Source organism: Plecotus auritus (assembly GCF_963455305.1).
Source record: "Plecotus auritus genome assembly, chromosome: 6".
Lineage (NCBI taxonomy): Eukaryota > Metazoa > Chordata > Mammalia > Chiroptera > Vespertilionidae > Plecotus > Plecotus auritus.
Window position 1 is genome coordinate 132,397,480 of NC_137773.1, and position 7,253 is coordinate 132,404,732.

The 7,253-nt window shown below is 44.3% G+C and overlaps 1 pseudogene across 1 annotated transcript; it reads right to left on the reverse strand.

Moving 5' to 3' along the window:
- Positions 1-5,213: 5,213 nt before the first annotated feature.
- LOC308251828 (lysine--tRNA ligase-like) lies at positions 5,214-5,763 on the reverse strand (annotated as a pseudogene). Its single transcript has one exon. The product of its transcript is annotated as a lysine--tRNA ligase-like (transcript).
- Between the last annotated feature and the right edge of the window lie 1,490 nt (positions 5,764-7,253).

Here is a 7,253-nt window from a genome sequence, read left to right on the forward strand (position 1 = left end):
CTCAGTGACACCCACCCCTGTGCCCCTCTCTCAGTGACACCCACCCCTGTGCCCCTCTCTCAGTGACACCCACCCCTGTGCTCCTCTCTCAGTGACACCCACCCCTGTGCCCCTCTCTCAGTGACACCCACCCCTGTGCCCCTCTCTGTGACATTCACCCCTGTGCCCCTCTCTCAGTGACACCCACCCCTATGCCCCTCTCTCAGTGACACTCACCCCTGTGTTCCCTCTCCCTTTGCTGGCCAGCTGGTGGATTACTTCTCGTCACGTGTGGGAGTTAATGATTGGGGGTGTTTATATGCCATCCAGTTTTGGTAACCTGTTTCCATTTTAAACAGAGGTCCTCAGGGCCTGCTGGACTAAAGGAGTCCTCAGAACTCTTAGATCAGCCCGGAAACTTTCATTAGAGTTTTACCAGAATACTTTCAATTGTCCAGTTTTATCTTCACCTTATGTTTCCCTCTAGTAGAATCTCAAATTGAGACCAGGTTAAAAAAAAAAAATTGTACGATAAGAAAATTTACTCTCTTTTGCCCTCTCGTGGCAGACTCTTGAACACCTCTTTTTAAATTTTTATTTTATTGATTTTAGAATAAAAAGCTATTTTTCATTAAAAATGTGTTATTTATGTAAACAGAATGGGTTCATTATCATTTTCTTGTCTATATACTTTATTGTCCTAAAAGTTTTCATCTTAATTTTATTTTATTATTTTTTTAAAAAGCTATGTTTTTATTGATTTTATAAAGAGAGAAAAGGTGAGGGATAGCGAGAAACATCAATCGGCTGCCTCCTGCATGCCCCAACTGGGGATCGAGCCCTGACCCTCACTGGGAATTGAACCAGTGACCTCTTGGTTCCCGAGTCAATGCTCAACCACTGAGCCACACCAGATGGGTCTTATTTTAATTTTAACTTCTTTTAAAATTTGTATCCTATATAATAAAGAGCTAATAACCTAATTAGACCAAACAGCAGAACAACCATCCCGATGACCTTCTGGATGGCTGTGAGGGCTGAGCCCCTTACACGAATTTCATGCATCGGGCCTCTAGATTTTAATAAAATACTTCAAGCATATAGAAAAGTGTGCAGGCAATACCAAAATTTTCATGAACCCACCACCAAGCTCGCTCGTGGGAGCACGCTCTCTCTCTCTCTTTTTCTCCCCTCTCTCCCTTCCCTTCTTCCTCCCTTCTTTCCTTCCGTGTTATTTTATTTTATCTTTTTATTTCCATTGTCCACCTCCTCTTTTGCATCCATCAGCTTGTTTCCTATATCTATGTGTCTGTTTCTGTTTATTTATTTATTTTGCCTTTTCTACATTCTACATATAAGTAAAATCATACTGTATTTGTCTTTCTCTGTCTGACTTATTTCACTTAGCATAATACCGTCAAGGTCCATCCTTGTTGTCACAGATAGCAAGATTTCATTCTTTTCTTATTGCTGAATAATATTCCATTATATATCCTATCTAATAAAAGAGTAATATGCAAATTAACAATCACTCTGCTACACCCACAAGCCACGCCCACAAGCCACGCCCACAAGCCAATCAGGATCGAGTATGCAAATAAACCCAACCAAGATGGCTACGCCACAGAGAGCAGGAGAGAGGCTTGGGTTTCCCCGGCGATGGAGGAAGCCAAGCTTTCCACCTGCCCTTGCCGGCCTAGGCCTCCACTCAAGGCTACAAAGTTTCAATGATAGAAGATACATAAACCCAAACAGAAATGGCCGCAGCCATGGAGCTGGAAAGAGCAGGAGGCTAGGGTTGCCCCTGGTGATGGAGGAAGCCAAGCTTTCCACACACCCTGGCCGGCTCAGGCCTCGCTTAAGGCTGCAAAGTTTCAATTATAGAAGATACATAAATCCCCCCAAAAAATGGCTGCTGCCACGGAGCAAGCAGAAGGCTTGGCTCCGCTCCAGGCTACAAAGTTTCAATTATAGAAGATAAATAAACCCCAGATACCAGGGCCTCCGCTTGGGTCACCAGGGGGCGTGGCTGGCCTGCAAACCACCACAGGCCCCTCGCCCAGGCCACCCCATGCCCCAAGGGAACCCCCACCCTGATCCGGGACACCCTTCAGGGCAAACCAGCTGGCCCCCACCTGTGCACCAGGCCTCTATCCTATCTAATAAAAGAGTAATATGCAGATTGACCATCACTCCAACACACAATATGGCTGCCCCCATGTGGTCAAAGATCCTGCCCCCATGTGGACACAAGATGGCCACCACAAGATGGCCAGCAGGGGAGGGCAGTTGGGGGGGACCAAGGCCTGCAGGGGAGAGCAGTTGGGGGGGACCAGGCCTGCAGGGGAGGGCAGTTAGGGGTGACCAGGTCTGCAGGGGAGGGCAGTTAGGGGCAAACAGGCTGGCAGGGGAGCAGTTAGGCGTCAATCAGGCTGGCAGGGGAGTGGTTAGGGGGTGATCAGGCTGGCAGGCAGAAGCAGTTAGGGACAATCAGGAAGGCAGGCAGGCGAGCAGTTGGGAGCCAGCAGTCCTGGATTGTGAGAGGGATGTCCAACTGCCCATTTAGGTGGGATCGGGCCTAAACGGGCAGTCGGACATCCCTCGAGGGGTCCCAGATTGGAGAGGGTGCAGGCTGGGCTGAGGGACACACACCCCCGTGCACGAATTTTGTGCACCGGGCCTCTAGTATAATATAAAATAGTCCTATTTTATTACATATATATTACACATGTAATATATGTAATATCTATAATAATAAAAGCATAATATGCTAATTAGACCAGATATCCTTCTCGGCATCCTTCTGCATGACCTTCCGGACGAAGCCGGGGCTGCGAGGGAAGCCTGGGTCCCAGGTGCCTGCTGGCGGTCAGAGGGAAGTCCGGGTTTGGGGTGCTTGCTGGTGCCAGAGGGAAGCTGGTGCCGGCAGCCGGGGGAAGGAAGGCCTACTCTTGTAGGAATTTCGTGCATCTAGTATATATTATACCAGTATATGTGGTTGGTACATGTATATACACATCGTCTTTATCCATTCATCTAGTGATGAACATCTAGGTTGCTTCCATTTTTTAGCTTTTGCTGGTAATGTTGAAATGAACATAGGGGTGCATATATCTTTTTGCATTAGTGTTTTGGATTTCTTCAGATAAATACCAGTGGAATTGCTGCGTCATAAGGTAATTTTTAATTTTTTGAGGAATCTCCATACTGTTTTCCACAGTGGCTGCAACAGTCTGCATTCCTACCAACAATGCAGGAGGGTTCCCTTTTCTTCACATCCTTGCCAACGCTTGCTGTTTGTAGATTTTTGATAACTTTTATGACAGGTGTGAGGTGGTATCTCATTATGGTTTTGATTTGCATTTCTATGATAATTAGTGATGTTGAGCATCTTTTCATATGTCTGTTGGTTATCTGTATGTTCTCTTTGGAAAAAATGTCTATTTAGGTCCTCTACCCATTTTAAAAATGGATTGTTTGGGTTTTTGGTGTTAGTTGATATGAGTTCTTTATATATTTTTAATATTAACCCTTTATTGTATGTATCATGTATAAATTTCTTCTCCGATTCAGTAGGTTGTCTTTTCATTTTGTTGATGGTTTCCTTTGCTATACAAAACCTTTTTGGTTTTATGTAGTCCCATTTGTTTGTTTATTTTTTTCTTTTGTCTGCTTTGTTCAAGGAGATACAATATCCAAAAAGAAATGACTAAGAGTGGTGCTAAAGAATTTACTGCCTATGTTTTCTTCTGGGATTTTTATGGTTTCATGTCTAGCATTTAAGTCTTTAATCCTTTTTGAGTTTATATTTGTATGTGGTGTAATAAAATGGTCCAATTTCACTTTTTTGCATGTATTGTTCAGGTTTGCCAACACCCCTTATTGAGGAGACTGTCTTTACCCCATTATATATCCTTGCCTCCTTTGTTATAGATTAATTGACCATATAAGCAAGGATTTATTTCTGGACTCTCTATTACATTAATCTATATATCTGTTATTATACAGGAACCATAGATACTACCATGATTATTGTAGCTTTATAGTATAGTTTGATATCAGGGAGCATAATACCTCTCACTTTTTTCTTAAGATTCCTTTGGCTATTCTAGGTCTTTTGTGGTTCCATATAAATTTTATGATTAGCTGTTCTGAGAAGTATACCATTGGTATTTTAAAAGGGATTGCATTGAATCTGTATATTATTCTAGGTAGTAAGGGCATTCTAAAAATATTAATCTTTTTTTTTATTGTTTAAAGTGTTACAAATAGTAGTATATATGTTTCCCTTCCCCCTCCCCTCATTGACCTCCTCCCAATATTAATCTTTTAATCCATGAGCAAGGTATATCCTTCCATTTATTTGTATTTTATTCAGTTTATTCTATGTGTTAATAGTTTTTAGAGTATAGGTACTTTTTTTTTTAACTCTTAAATATATTCCTAGGTATTTTATATTTTTTGATGCATTTGTGAGGAGGATTTTAAAAAAATTTCTTCTTTTGAGCATTATTGGTGTATAGAACTGCAACAGATTTCTGTATATTGATTTTGTATGTTGCAGCTTTTCTTAAGTCATTTATTAGTTCTAATATTTTTTGGGGGGAGTCTTTAGGGTTTTCTATATATAGTATCATGTCATCTGCAAATAATGAGTTTTACTTCTTCCTTTCCTATTTGGGTGCCTTTTGTTTCTATGTCTTGTCTGATTGCTCTGGCTAGGACTTCCAGTGCTATGTTGAATAGAGTTGGTGGTAGTGGGCATCCTTGTCTTGTTCCTGATCTTAGAGGAAAGGCTTTCAGCTTTTCACTATTGAGAATGATGTTAGCTGTGCGTTTGTCATGTATGTCTTTTATTATGCTGAGATATGTTCCTTCTAGGCCCACTTTGCTGAGAATTATGGGTTGTTGTTGTTGTTTTGAAACAAATGGTTTATTTGGTGACAAGGAGTAGAAAGGAATTCTTAATTCCTCTCTCTTCTGCTGACTGGACCGCAATGGTCAAATGGCTGGCAGTACACAAGAATTTCCTCGCAGGCTTTGATCTTTAGCAGAAGTGCAAAGATGCCTGAGTTTGCATACGACTCGCAATTATTATTTTCTAGTCAGAAGTGCCAGCTGTTGTGGTTTCCAGTGTATCAGCAGTTGCTAAAGTCTCCTTGCCTCCAGGTTTCATGGCAGGAAGTAGACGGCCTTCCTTGATGTTATTGGCCTGTGAGAATATGGTGACTTGGTTAATGCCAGGCCCCAGCCAGTTGTGGGGGCAGCCCGTATTCCAGCGTGGTCAGAAGTTTTCATCTATGAATGTGGCCTCATCATTGCCAGTGGCCTTGGTCTGGGCCTATTATTGGACAAGCTGCCACGGCCACGTGGGATGATTTAGCTCGGTGTAGGCATTGCATATGTCCTTCTTCATGACAGACAGCTCAAAGCGCTTAGTCAGATCCTCATCGTCTGTGGGTGATCACAGACGAATGTAGGATTGATGCTTGTCACTTCCAGGCACTCCTCAACACGCTTATCAAGGAGCCTGGCTGTGGTCCGAGGTAGAAGGCATTCGACAGCTTTTGACAGCTTTTGCCGCACAGATATCATCAAGAATTTTGCAAGGTTAGTTTCTGGCAGGGCTTTCTCGAACTCTTCCACTGTGCTGATTCTCCGGGAGGGTGGGGTGGAGTCAATCTGGCAGGCTTGGTCTTCCGGGCCATCTGGATGGTAGGTGACCTTGTAACTGTCTGTAATGTACTTCAACATCCCTGAAACCGTCTTCTCCGTGATTTCCATGAGATTGTGATAATTTGTGTAGGCCACAAAGAACTCAAAGGTGGGGAACTCAGGATTGTGAATCTAATCAATTTCTTCATTCTGGAACTGGTGTCCACTTTTAAAAAGATACATATTTTTATTGATTTCAGAGCGGAAGGGAGAGGGAGAGAGAGATAGAAACGTCAATGATGAGAGAGAATCATTGATCTGCTGCCTCCACAGGCCCCCCCTCTCCCTGGGGATCGAGCCCCGCAACACAGGCATGTGCCCTGACCTGAAATCAAACCATGACCTCCTGCTTCATAGGTCAATGCTCAGCCAGCCACGCTGGTTGGGCGAACTGGTGTCCAATTTTGTGAACATGGTCAGTGCCACCAACCACAAGCATCTTACGGCAGGGTTCTGGAGCAGTTCCCATTTATAAGTTCAGGTCCAGCTCATTGTGGTCCATGAGAAAAGGCTTGGCCATAGCTCCCTCTGGAATGATACTCATCAGGGGAGTTTCAATCTCGAGGAATCTCAACTCATCTAAGAAACGTCTTACACTCTGTGATGATCTTAGAGCAGATGATAAATTTCTGCCTCATAAAATAATTCAGGATCAAGTCCAAGTATCTCTGATGATACCGTGTTTCCTTGTCTTTGAGGCCGAATTGAAAATGAGGTAACATATGCAAGCAAGGACACAGCAGTGCGATCTCTTAGGGAATGACGCTCAGCTCAGCCTTCTTGGTTTTCCCAGGATTCCCCCGAATGCCAATTATATCTCCCTGACCCTGTTATCGATGCAGATAAATTCTTCTTCTGATGTATAACTTCTGGAATTGGCCATGACTTGCCACTTGACCCCCTTTCCTCGAAGATCACAGAAGGTGAGCTTTCCCCTGGAAGCTCTTGGCGCATGGGTCCTGCCTGCCACCTTTAAGGTGATGCCCCTGAGGTGGCCCCCAGGTTGCAGGTGACTGTATTCCTGGCTGAAGTGAGTGAGCGAGACGCCTACATGGAACTTGTGTGGGTACGGGTCTTCCCCACTGACTTTTAGCTGGTGGACTGCTGGGCTGCCAATCTGTTAGTGTTGGCTTGGGTCCAGGCTCTCCTCCTCGGCTCCACATCAGTCAGTGGTGTGGTTGGTGGCTGCAGCAGTGGCCTGGCTTGGCTGTTTCTCACTGAGCTGCTTCTGCTTGGCCGCCTTCTCCATTACCTTCTTCTCAGCTTCCAGGCATCTTTTAAGCTCCTTCTTTTACGAGAAAGTGGCTTGTCCTTGTGAAGGGCTGTGAAAGGAGCAAGTTGACCCAGTTGCAGCTCCCCCTCACCCGACTGTGCCCAGGAGGTTGGGTGCAGGGACCCCCTAACAGGCCTGACAGCAGCTTGCATCAGCATGGCAGAGCTCCATGGAACTAATGACCACCTCTATGTATTGCTCAGTCTCTTCTGGCCACCATCCACATTCACCTCAGTTTCCTGCACCACAGAAAGTCAAATCTGAAAGGTGTTGAGAGTTTTTATCA